The 13,557-nt window shown below is 42.9% G+C and overlaps 1 protein-coding gene across 1 annotated transcript in view; it reads left to right on the top strand.

Moving 5' to 3' along the window:
- Positions 1–8,173, top strand: part of rbfox3a (RNA binding fox-1 homolog 3a) — a 227,843-nt gene extending 219,670 nt beyond the window's left edge. The window contains exon 14 of the mRNA XM_034227530.1: positions 8,141–8,173. The gene's annotated coding sequence lies outside the window, so the exon portion shown is untranslated. The remainder of the gene's footprint in view (positions 1–8,140) is intronic.
- Positions 8,174–13,557: the final 5,384 nt, after the last annotated feature.

Raw genomic sequence — 13,557 nt, 5'->3', positions numbered from 1 at the left:
TTAGAAAACAATGTAGTCATCTCAGGGTTTATTTTGTCAGGAAAATAAATGGTCCAGCCAAAAACAATGAATGTAGCTCAGTATAGTTTAGCGGAAGCGGCACAAAGCTGGTGTGGAACATGCTGGCCTGTATAACAGCTCTTTTTCAGAGATGTTCGTTGTTGTCATTGCTTTGATGTCTTGAAAGCAAAATGACCTGTGTCGCTGCCTTTACAGTTGTAATCCCCATATTCTGATGTTACTGATTCCATGTATACATTATTTTGTCCACCTCATGCAGTATGTATTGGTGAAAGTAGAGTGACCTGAGGTCCTCTTGGGTTGGTTACCAACATTCTGGTGGCCTTGAATTAAGAAAACTAATCCACATGTTCAATCTCCTCTTCCTCTTTTTTGCCCCAGTCCAGAGAAGCTTCCCAAATGGGCGGAGACTCAGATGTTGCTTCTGTTTGAAAGGATCCAGTGACACCTCCCATGTTGCTGCATTTATTTCTCCCTCACTCTTTCAAGGTGCGTGGTGCACAGTAGACGGGGGGGGGGGGGGGGGGGGGGAGTATGGAAGCTACTTCAAAGACTAAGACCAAATGAGTTTGTATTGGAGTGAGCATTGTACGGAATTCTTAATGACTGTAAGCCAGCTTCACTCAGCTATCCCCTGGTAACCTGTTCCACTGGGATAACACCTGCAGTTGGACTGAGACAAACTGCAAGTAACAGGAAGACGGAAGCAAAACAGACTTTTAAAAAAACAACTAACGATGTCAATCCTAAAAGAGATCCAGGTATCCTCTGATCTCTGCCGCGTGCTTCTGATTCTCAGTTTTTCTGTTTTTTCTGTTGTCGGTTTAAGACGTTTTGTCCCGTTTACATGTACTGTAAATGCTGTCCACACATTAATGGTTGGCGAGATTAAAAAAGGTGTGAATCAGCTGTCATTCCAGCTGTAGTATTCTCTATGGCTAATCTGAAAAAAAATCCTGAATGAATAAACCTTGATCCTTTAGTCCTTCCCTCCTGAAACCCCTTCCCCTAGCTGCCCATACCATAGTAAACCCCTCTCCCTTGCTCTACAGTACACACACTGTAGAAAAAAATCCTTGAGCTTCCTACCGAAATCTTCTGAGTCTTCTGCAAAACCTTCCATATTCTTTTATATTGTGTATACCTCAGATGCAAGCCCAAAAGCAGCTACTATTCTCTGAAACCTGCTGGCAACCAGACCTCGTTCACACCCCCCCAAAAAGCCCAACTACAACCCATAAGCCAGAACCACACCTACCTCCCCTCGTAACCCGCTGACCTCCTCAATAAAGGCCACAGTATACTTTCTGCACAGACAAAACAAAAAGAATGTATGTTTACACCAGCCTTATTGTGCTTATATCTGAAGTTGCTCTAAAACATCAGGGCAACATCTCTTTGCTTACAAGCTAAATGTCGTTTTTCTGTTTCAAATTGTTTTGTATTAAATCCTATGTGAAGTGCAGGTCCTGGTTTGTGTAACAGCTTGCAAAATGTGTGTACAACTTGACCAGAGATACGCGACATGCATTGGGTTAGGACTAAACTCTGTGAAACTATTTGTTTTTTTCTAGTATTTATTGGGGATCAGGCTAGATTAGAATGAAAGCTAACACTTATGTTTATTATATAGATGTATATAACTTAACCCTAGCAATCAACTACAGAGAAAATAAGAATAAAGTTCAAACTAAACCTAACCCTAGATCTAATATTTCACACACCTTGCTAACGGTTTGAAATAAATCAAATCCCAAATGTTACTGTGACATTAGTCCACATCGTCTCTCAGTATCCTATGTCATTTTTTTCACCAAAGTACTTTTCCATTTGTATTTCCAATGTTCCTAACAAGCCCTTATGTCTATATGTACAGTATGTGGTCCTGGTTGCCTATTGTTTATGAGTAGTCACAAAACCAAGCTTCTATAGCCATTTCTGTTCATGATTATGAAAAACATTGGAAAATGGGCTTCCACAGTAACCTGAATGTCTATGGCAGTACTCAAGAAAGCAATCATAGTCGTGTTTCCTGCTCCTTTACTTGTTTAGATCAGTTTTGGCAACTAAAGTATACGCCTACTTATAAATTGAAAAACAATCAACATATGCAACAAACACACTTGTAAGGAAAAGTCATATTTGTAGTAAGGAGATGTTTTCCTAGGTCATAGGCCCCATTTTGTGTGGACTATAAATAAGAGTACGGTACAAAACTACATTTTGTGTGTGGCATTGTGTTCTGTTTTCATTATATTGAGCATTTCTACTTGTGCCATAAGTATACTGTTGCCTTTACACCCACGCCACTCCCCTAACCCCAATCCCAGTCCTATGCAGATCCCCAAAGCACAACGGTTTGAATGGTAACCCGTGAGAAAAATAGAAAGTAAATAATGAATTTGTGTCCATTCTGTTTGTATCTGTCTGTCTGTTTTATGTTTGAAGCTTCAATGTGCTTTTGTATTCCTTACAGTATGTACAGATCCTCCCTTTCTCTCTGTCAATAGCAACACCTTGTATTACTGTATATTAGAACAAAGACACTCTTCATGTGTGTGTGGCTTCACTTAACCTGTGCAATCAAACATCATTGTTTTATGTTACTCTGCAAACAGTTCCAAGGGATACATACATATACACATGCATATATGGATCAGAGCGTATATATATATTGTTTTTGTGTTCTGGTTTTATTTCTGTATCTTCCCAATGTGCTTCAAAGAAACAATAGTATTTATTACATTATTGGTACATTATTATGACAGTTATTATTACAATTATGACTACCATGGTTATAAATAAACATTTCTTTCCTCAGTACCTCCCCTGTTAATGCGGTTAATGCAGTTAAAGAGATTTCACACATTATCTGCAGAAACACTGTCTGTTTATGCTCATGTACTGGAGTGGATGGATTACAAAGATTGCAAGAACAAAAGTAAAAGTGTTTTTTTTGGTAACAGTACGGTGAGATTAAAACATTAGATTTATGAATATAGAGTGTGTGTGTGTGTGTCCTAGCATTACTATACTTGTGGGGACCTAAATCTGTCTACACAGTCACGTGTGGGGACTCGCCTCCCTTATGGGGACAAAATGGAGGTCCCCATAAGGGGAATCGTTAATTTTAGGGTGAAGACTTGGTTAGGTTTAGGGTTAGGGTAAAGGTTAGGGTTAGGCATGTGTTGGTTATGGTTAAGGTGAGGATAAGTCTCCAGGAAATGCATGTAAGTCAATGTCATGTCCCCTGAAGTGATGTATACATGGTGTGTGTGTGTGTGTGTGTGTGTGTGTGTGTGTGTGTGTGTGTGTGTGTGTGTGTGTGTGTGTGTGTGTGTGTGTGTGTGTGTGTGTGTGTGTGTGTGTGTGTGTGTGTGTGTGTGTGTGTGTGTGTGTGTGTGATATACAGATAAATAGCTCCTTCTAGTGGTGTGTGAACTCTTTTCCTTCACTTCCTTCTGAGTGTGTTTTCACTGGGAAATCCAGTTCTGGGTCCACATTCACTTCAACTGCAACACAGTTAAAACAGAGTGCTATCAGCCATCAAACCACACAGTTTAACACCTGTCACTAGTGCTTCAGTTAGGCACTCATTTTTTACATCTAGAGTTCATACATGTTGCTTTGCACAAGGAGTTTAGTGCCATCATTTTCCTGATTCAACCAGACAGCGGGATAGGAGCCTTGACTTTTGCTTTTGTCTTTGAACCCTTGTGTCCGTTAACCTTAAAGGAGACCTATCATGCTATTTGAATAATATATTGTAGGGCCATACCTATATAAGGTATATTTATACGTTTTCTTTTTCAAAATACCAAACAGATCATGCATTTTAGCCATGCCTCATTTTGCTCTATTTTCCTCTCCTCCACCCTGTCTTTGCATGCGCTGCAGCTGACCACGCCCCCCTGCAAAGGAGAGGGCCGAGTTACGAGTGTCATGTTACCATGCTGTTACCATGCCACGGCAACCTCTCATTCCCCTGATTGGTGGAGAGTTGGCCATATAGGCGGAGCTCCTCGTCACGGACGTCAGACTATTTTCAAATCTGGATCAGTCTGTATCAGATTTGTTGCAGCCCCGTTTTTAGAGATTTGGGTATGGAGGAAAAGAGAGAGGGTTGTGTTTTCTGACACTTGGTGAGTTCCCTGACACACCGGGGACACATATTCACTGTTCGAAATGGGGGGGGGGGGGGGGTCCAGGGGGAGCTTGGCTCCCCCGAAGAGGGAGGGAGCTCCCCTGAAGGCCGACTTTGAGATAGCCTAAGTAAGTAAGCCCAAAAGAATCGTGCATATTTGTGTCACACAGATTAGAAATGTTGAGTTTCTGTAAATAAAAGTTCTTGAAATAAATAATAGTCATTGTTCATTACAGTTTCTGAATATTTGTTTTATATTTGTGAATATTTCTGGGTGTTGCCATATGTACGTGGCGGCGCTACGCTACTTACGTTGCTATGGTTACGTGCCAGGCGATGCTGGCGCGGTATTTGATATTTTCATACTGATATTCTTTTTAACTCTGGCTTTGTAATAAAAAATATGGCGAAACTAAAAAACAGCCAAGCCTCGCTGCTTCTGGATTCACAAGCAAAGAAGCGAAGGAGTCTAAAAATGACAATGTGAACGGAACAACTTTTAGTTGGCCGGCTGTAAGCGGCGTTAGGGTCGAGTTTGACAGCTCCACACCGAGGGAGAGGCCTTCCTATGCGGAGCCTGAAGAGGCTTCAACAACGGCCACAGCCGCCGGCGCCACCTGCGCTTGTGAACCTGACGATGCCCATGACCTGCCTTTTAACTGGACACAGAAAATATGGAGTGAGTGGAATGAAAGTTATCCATGGCTTTTCAAAAAAAATAAAAAATGTGGATGTGAGATTTGCAAAGAGGCAAAAAGTATATTGATCTCCCTGCCGCTCACAGAAAAATCCACCAGAGTGCACCTTTCACAAGAATGGATTCAGGGAAAAGTCAGTAGTGATCAACAGAATAACCTGCGGAAAAATATTTACAAGCACCAGAGCCAGGCACACGAAAAAGAGATCGAGATTTCGGAGATGAGAAAAAAGAGGTGGGCCTATTGGCAATCAATGTTGATCTAATGCAGGAAACATATACATCTTTCAGGTCTGCCTATATGATTGCCAAAAAAATAAATAAATAGGGCTCCCCCGAAAGCAAATGGATAATTCGAACACTGCACATATTCATGTAAAAAGACGTACAAAGGTGCATTTTGCATGATAGGTCCCCTTTAATGGGCTTGCCAATTCATTTTTCAGGGAAAAAGTCTCCATCATGTGGAATGTTAAAGGGACTAAGGTGCCATGTCAGCTTAGGGCCTTTTTCACAAGCATCTTCTTTCAATTGATTCCAATGAGAAAAAATGCATGCCATCGCAAGTGCCTACCTTCAGAAAAGCAAATATTTAAACTTTTTGAGAAAAGCGCTCATGACGTCACTGTATCAATACGTTGAGAAGCTTTTTTGTGTGTTTTAAGGCCGCTACACACCAACCTGAGACCAAAGAACGCGTACCGAAGGCGTCCCGACTTTTACGTCCGCTACGTCGACTGCGTCGGCTACGCCGCCCGCCTACGAACACACCGCAAAGACTTCAGTCAACGAGTGGCAATAACTGTCCTTACCAGCAGGCAGCGGTAGTGTGTATTCGTCATTCAAAAGAGGCAACAACCGGAAGACAGACTGCGTTATCACTGCGTGATACAAACAAACAACAAATAGCGTCTGGGTTCCATTTTCACTCTCTCTCGTCGATCGAAAACATGTATCGTATGGTACTGGCGTTATCAGCAATTGGAGTGTTGCTTGCGGCTGTAAGATATAGCAAATATGTCTAAAGAACTGTACAATGTAAACAATCGACAAAAATACAATACGATAAAAATAGTGTGTAATACAATAACAAAAAGAGTTAGAGATATGTCTAATGCTGTGTTATCAATGGCTGTAGTATCAAGGTACGAAATAAAGTTTTGTATTGCCTATCCTGCTATTTGTGTTTTTCTTTTAATCACAGTGTTAATAAAAAAAAAATGTGCCTACATAACTGTCAGTTGCAGCCGTACATTATTATTGGTTTAACTACCAACAGTATATTTTTAACACATTTTAACATGACCATCTTGAACAGCTACAACGTTAAAATACTTCTAGGCAGATTGTGGAGGATAATGGGAGAAAGAATAGAGGGGCAGACAGAAACACCCATCTGAATAATGGCCACTTCGTGCAAAATGTACATTTCCATGTGATGCTCACAATAGGTAAATGAGCAATGAACAGTGGTAGACAGTAGCTCTGTCTGTCTGTGTGTGCCTTCTTAATCGTTTGTTTTGGTCCCTCACTTCCGCTTCACTTCTCATGCACTGATTCGCTAAGCTGAACAGCCAATCAGAGTGATTTCTTTGGCCGACTTTCTTTGGCCAACTGTCAAGTTGAATCGGCCGCGGGAGGTGTGAAAATGTGCCGTAAAGAGAAAATGTGCCATAAAGAGACAACGGTGCGGGACACACCAACCTGAGTAGGGCGCCGCGAATGCCCGACTGCCTCTGACGGCCTCTGACTCCCAAAATCGGGTTGGTGTGTCAGGGCCTTTAGACGGAAACTATCATAACAAAGGGCAAGAAGCCTATTTGTTTGAGCTGATCAGATGGCGGACTCTGAGGCCCAATCCCAAACTACGCCCTACACCCTACCACTACACACTACCCCCTCCGTTTGCACGTTCACGGTGGCGTGCGTTAACGCTTCTGCCCATTCACTTTGAATGGGGTGACGTCACACTTTGCCGAACTGCATTGTGGTTCCGACGCTTGGCTTTGCTCGCGTTGCTCGCTTCAAAAGTTGAGAAAAGTTCAACTTTTGAAGCTTCGACGGAAGCGTCAGCCAATCAAATCATATGCCAGTACAAGCTCTAGCCAATCAAACCGCGTGCTTGTGTGTCCGGGGCGGGAGATTCATGTGATTGGTTGTTGGTCGAGTTTCAGACACGCCCGCCGGCAAGCTTCAACGCGCACTGCCGTGTGGACGGGCCGTAACTGCTGTTCCAAACCAACGAGTGTGGAGCGCCGGTGTGGAGGGGGAGTGGGCTATCAAGCCCTCAAAGAGCGAGTCTGCAGCGGTGCTGACTGGAGACCGGTCTCTACCTGACCGGTCTCAACACTGTTTACAAGTAGTTCCAGCAAACATCCACTAATAAACTGCGATGTTTACAACCTCATGATAACCTCATATTTTTTAACTTAGGATCATACCTGTGTTTAGTCTAGAAAAAGGTAAATGTGTGCATTTTATTATAAAGTTGTGTATATTTACAGACCGTTGCAAAAACTAAGAAGCTTATAAACATCAGGTTTAAAACTAAAAGAGCTTTACAAAAAAGTTATTAATTTGAATTTTTTGTCTAAGAGATGCTGATTTGAAACCGTTGTTACATACAGTTACGGCATTTCCTGTTTCTGCCGGAGAGAGGGGAGGCCGTCCCAAAGCTTGCTGCTGTATTTACTCCCTCCATCTGACAGGAGGGAGCCTCGTTGAGCTGCGAGTGTCACTCCACGGAGTTCACTTCGTCACAGAGAGGTAGTGTGTAGGGCGTGGTTTGGGATTGGGCCTGAGTGTTGCTGCCGTTGAGTTTGTGACTTTGATTGGTGTATTAATTAGACGATTAAACTAAGCAGTCTAAAGCTCATTCAAACAAAGTGTGAGAATCTTCCAGTCGGTGTTCACAGTGAATGTGAAACTAAAATATGCCAGAAAAAGGAACTAGTTTACACGACCATTTGGAGCTTCGACTAATTGGTTTCCAGAAAATGCAACTATACCCAATGTTATCTCAAATCAGTATACAACAAATACATTTTTAAAATAAATGTTGTCTTAAAAATGATTCACCATATACTGCAAACGTAACCCACTTGTTGCTAATTGGTCTAAATCAATCAGACTAAACACCTTTCCAACACGACTGAACCATAAACACTAAAAACCTTTGATTGGACACAGTGATGCAGTAGTAATGAGTCATTGTACAAAGAAATCCTTTATTTAAACTCTTTCTGAAGGTCTTCATCTTTATTTAATGCTGAATCCAGACACACACACACACACACACACACACACACACACACACACACACACACACACACATACACACACACACACACGTACGCAGTGGATTCCATCAAAGTCCACCTGTCTGGCCCCAAGCCTCACCCAGCACACCATGCCAGTGTCAGAGCCAGAGATAGTGAAAGAGAGGGATGATGGGACATTGATAGCCATTTGTCTTCCATCTCCTTAGGGACACAAGACAGAGAGCTGTTGTCCGTCTCCACCACTATCATTTACTTAAACAAAACAAATGCCTCATCGATCCCCCGTCCCTCCTCACATCCCCGCCGTTCCCTTTCCACCACAGCAGCCAGGGAACGCACTCGACACACACACACACACACACACACACACACACACACACACACTGTACAACTCACAACATTGATCCTCTTCTGCAGCACTTTGTCATCAACTTCCATTGTGTGCTAAATAATCCCCACTGTCGCCACAGTCCGTGACAATAGATGTTGCTGTTTTAGCATCTTTCTCTGGCCTCTGGTGGCCTTAAGGCGTATAACTGTACACACAATGTTTGCATTGACCCCTCAGGCCATCACACGTTGGAGTTGTTTGTCTGGACGGGGCGTATGTTGGATTCTGGCATTAACCCAATAACATAATTTGCCCTTTTGAATGTTCAAGGACATTTTCAAAAGTTGAGCTCCGGAGTGCGATTTGAAATGCCGACGCACAGAGAGCCCTAGCATGACCCACCCCAGATCACAGCTATCTAGCATGCTCTTCTTGGCGACCACTGTCCTTGCTACGCTAAACAGCTAGTCATAGTGGCTCAGAGAACAGTCCCATCATTTCACTTCCCTGCAATAAAGAAGTTTAGCCTGCAGTATACAAGCTGGCCAAGAGTTACTACAGCTGGCCAGCCCAACCCCCACAACTCTTAATTTCAAATACTGATAAAACTTACCCTGTTTCAATTTTGTTCATGACTGAATTAATTGTTTTAACATGTAGAAAGTGGTTAGTTCCCCATTTTAAATATTACAAATGTGTGAATTGTCTCTTCGCTGAGTGTCAAAGTTCCTTTATGAAGAGAAACCAACGGTTAGGGTAGGTGATTTGTATTTCTCAAGCCTTCAGGTGTGCCGGACGTTAATGAACATTTTTGTAGTAGCCCAACGCTGGTACTACAACTTCTGTGTCACCGTGACCTCATCGGGCCAAAAAATACTTGTTCCCATTGACTTACATTTGGGAAGAGAGGTCTGTGAACGAGTGGAGATTTTTTCTTTTAGCTAAATCAACTACCTGCCTTGTATGATCTTCAATAGCCCTTATTTATATCTTTAGGGCCTCAAAGCTGTAAGATGTGCTTAAAGCTGAATCCATTTGACCTCTCCATTCATTTGACTGAACCGAAACCAGCCGTGACATTGTGGGTTGTAGGCGGGGATTATAGAAAACGCAAGTGTGGATGCTCTGTGGGCCCACATGCAGGTACATTTCACTCCACGGTACTTTTGCTCTCTAGAGTCAGAACCTTTTGGATTCATGCGCCACTGAGCAACTTTCGTATTAACGGGGCCCAGCCTTCGACGCTGTATCCAGATGTTTTTACACATCCATGGTATTTCTAAGTTGTGAATGGCGTGTAGTGCAGTCTCCACCAGGAGACATCCTTTAACTTTAACATACTGTAGTTGTAATGCACAAATATGTCCAGAAAGCTATCATTAAAATGTTTTGGTGTTGAACATAATCACAGATATTGCAAAATTGTCCAATGTCAGCATTAGAGCAATAGGGTCAGGAAAATTACAAACCTATTCATTGTGGATTTAAAAACACTTATCTATAGCATTACAGTCATCAGAACATCAAATATGTACCCACACATGAATTAGTAATTTCATCTTTATTTCCACACAGTGATTTTTCTTTATTACTAGAAAACAATGCAGATGAACTGTTTTAGTAACACACTAGGGCATAAGAACAACAACTCTTTTTTATGGTCATTAATGGTTTGGCACATAAGAGCAAGACCCTTCCACAAGAGAAGCTGAAGCTCCACACACACACACACACACACACACACACACACACACACACACACACACACACACACACACACACACACACACACACACACACACACACACACACACACACACACAGCAACTGTCAGACTGTGGCTGAGGTCCCCCACAGGACGCTCTATTAGTGCTAATACCCACAGTCCTCTGTGTATTGTTCTGCTCCTGATGATTACACGGGGAACATCCCACGTTACAACACACAGCCTATCGTCTCATATCACATAACCCATGTAAGAGATGAGGATGTGAATGGGTGGCTGAGGGGAGAGGGACTACTGGCAAAGTCTTAATACTACTCAGTGGTGCGGTAAATTAATTTTGGATTGCTTCTCTGGGTTTGAACAAAATTGTTTTGTTGAGGGGAAAAAAAGAGATTAAGGTTTTTAATTATACTGGGTAATTCATTCCGCAAAATAAATCCCTGCTAAAATGGTCCCTTCAGAGACAGAGGAGATGTGTCAGCCTCTCACGGTGCCGTTATTAAGAGATGCCCCACGCACACAAACACACACTCATTGCACCGCTGACACTTCCTCTGTACTGCAGTTTACCGCCCGGTTACACTTCCTGTTTATGAGAGACGCACAGACTTTACAAAGTACAAGTTGGAGTTAATAATGGGTTTAAATGACTGTTAAATCCCTCCTTTCTTCTGTTTCTCCACTTTGACCACTTTAATGTGTGTCCTCAAACAGCTGGAGCATAATCCAGAAACCCACCTCGTCCATTTTCCAATTTACCAATCCAACACAGAAGGGAGGGGGGAAATACAATTCTCCTGCAAATTACACCAGCTCTGTTTGCGGTATAATTCATTCATAATTGGATATAATTGAAAGGCGATAACTGCTGAATGTGTTCTTTAGTGAGCTTTAGGCAATTAGCGGGGGGAATTACTGACAATTACAGTTGACTTCTCCTGACATCATACGATTTCCTGTCACTCCAGGTGCAGGTGAACTGGCTCAAACCGGCAGAGGTGTGTGTGCTCGCAGCTAAATAGCACAATCAATGGGAATTATGTGCGAAATGGACCAAAGAAAGAGGCTTAATGCTAAAGAGAAGGAACCAGGTCGAGGAACTTAAAGGTGGGGTAGGTAATTCACTTCAGAAACACTTTTTGTTATATTCCATGGAATGCTCTTAACATCCCGATAGCAATGAATATATTACATGCTTTGACAATAAATACATTCAATCTCTGGAAGCCGTAGCACTGTAAAAAGCACGACCAATCATCTGAGCCGGCCTGGCTAAAATAACTGGATGGCCTACCTGCCTGTCAGCCTTCCATCTGTGCACAAACTTATCTCGTGCCCTCATTGGTCATGTGCGCGTTCGTGTGTGTTGGAGGAGGGGCTCTGTGAGGAAGTCTGAAGGAAGGGGCAGATTTGTTCCGATTGTGTACTTTCAAATTCTAGCGCACTCGAGCTGTACATGTACATCCACATCATGTACATCCACTGCACACATAATCTGAAATAACAACTCATATTTCTCGCATCAAATGAGATCAAAACGCATTTTAATGGCCAAACTAACTTTAAAATAGGCATTTTCCACCGAGAATAAAACGAAGTTCGGCCATGTCTTTTTTTTCTGCAGGGAGAAATTTGAAGATCACGTGACATAGACGCCAGCCATTGGAATGAATGGTGAAAACAAACAGAGCACATGGTGTAGTCCTAAACGATAGCTGGGGATTCTGGGTAGTGTAGTGTCTTCTGCCATCCTTTACTCCGAACAAATATTTGTTTCTCCAAATCGAAGGGGAAAAATACAAAAGCATTGCACACAATTTAAACCAATCAATGTTGTGTTTTTTAGTCGATGAGTAGTGCAGATATCACTGTAAAATCAATCGACAGTAAGGGGAATACTTACTTCCGGGTGTACAATTCTCCGTTATCCAATGAGAATGGACGCTCACATTGCCTTTAAGGGCAGCCGACACAAACGAATGCCGTGCTTCCATGAGCGTCAAATCCCGCCGCAGATGGGAATACATTGCAATCAGTTGAAAGCTATTTGCGTCCCTTTATGAAGCTGAAGGAGCCTAGGAGCGTCACAACTGCACGCCACGGGACCCTGACCAAACGTCGCTCCTGGACGATTATGGAGTGAGAGTGTGTTGGTCTTGAAGTGGATTCTAGCAGGAAGCCAGTGAAGGGAGCGGAGGAGCGGAGTGGTGTGGGAACATTTAGGAAGGTTGAAGACCAGACGAGCCGCTGCATTCTGGATGAGCTGCAGAGGTCGGATGGCACATGCAGGTAGACCAGCCAGGAGGGAGTTGCAGTAGTCTAGGCGTGAGATGACGAGAGCCTGGACCAGAACCTGCGTCGCTTTCTGTGTCAGCTGGGGACGTATCTTCCTGATGTTGTAAAGCGTGTATCTGCAGCAACGGGTTGTAGCAGCGATGTTTGCAGTGAAGGACAGGTTGTTATCTAGGGTCACACCCAGATTCCTTGCAGTCTGAGTCGGGGAAACAACAGAGGGGCCGATGTTGATTGTTCGGTCAAGAGTGGGACAATCTTTTCCCGGGAGGAAGAGCAGCTCAGTCTTGTCAAGGTTGAGCTTGAGGTGATGAGCAGACATCCACTGAGAGATGTCAGCTAGACAAGCAGAGATACAACAACTTGGATTGTAGTCATAGTTAGTACTCAGCCTTCGATAACAGTTGGTTTTGAGTCTAAGAAAATAACCCTGATGATGTTATTTAGGTTTTTGGGCATGAGCTTTTTTTAATTTTGTGAGCATTAACCTGTGGTCCAAAGAAAATGTTAAGACATCCACTGACTCATGGTCAAACCCTTTTTCTTAATTTCTTGCCTGTGTTTTGGTCTGTTTCACTAATGTAGTATTCCCGCATTTCTCACATGGGAATTCATGTCTAGGTGCCCTTTCCATAGAGAAAAGCTGGATTACTACATTTGATTCAAGGCTTCAATAGTTTGCAGTGATCTCAGAGTAGCATATGCCCTATAGTGGCAGTGGGGTGTGGTTAGGGTGCCGGCTGCTGGTGGGGAGATGGGAGTGTCCAATCCAAAGATCAGACAGCTGCACAGAACCAGGTAACTAGCCAAATGATTTAAGCATGGTGGTGACCTGGGTCTTGTAGGTAGGCTGGGTGCTGAGAGGGTCATGTGTTTAGCCACAAGTTGCGGACTATTCAAATATGTTTTATTTTCCTCTGCGATCCTGTCCTGTGAGTTCTCCTTCCATTAGTATAAACTTGACTGTGAGTAACAGCTCTTAGATACTATCGATGGTAAAAAAGAAGATGTATTTAGCATATTCTCTCTGTCATTCACACACACACACACACACACACACACACA

This window comes from Gymnodraco acuticeps, unplaced genomic scaffold, assembly GCF_902827175.1.
Source record: "Gymnodraco acuticeps unplaced genomic scaffold, fGymAcu1.1, whole genome shotgun sequence".
Classification (NCBI taxonomy): Eukaryota; Metazoa; Chordata; class Actinopteri; order Perciformes; family Bathydraconidae; genus Gymnodraco; species Gymnodraco acuticeps.
This window is presented reverse-complemented; position numbering and strand designations above follow the sequence as displayed.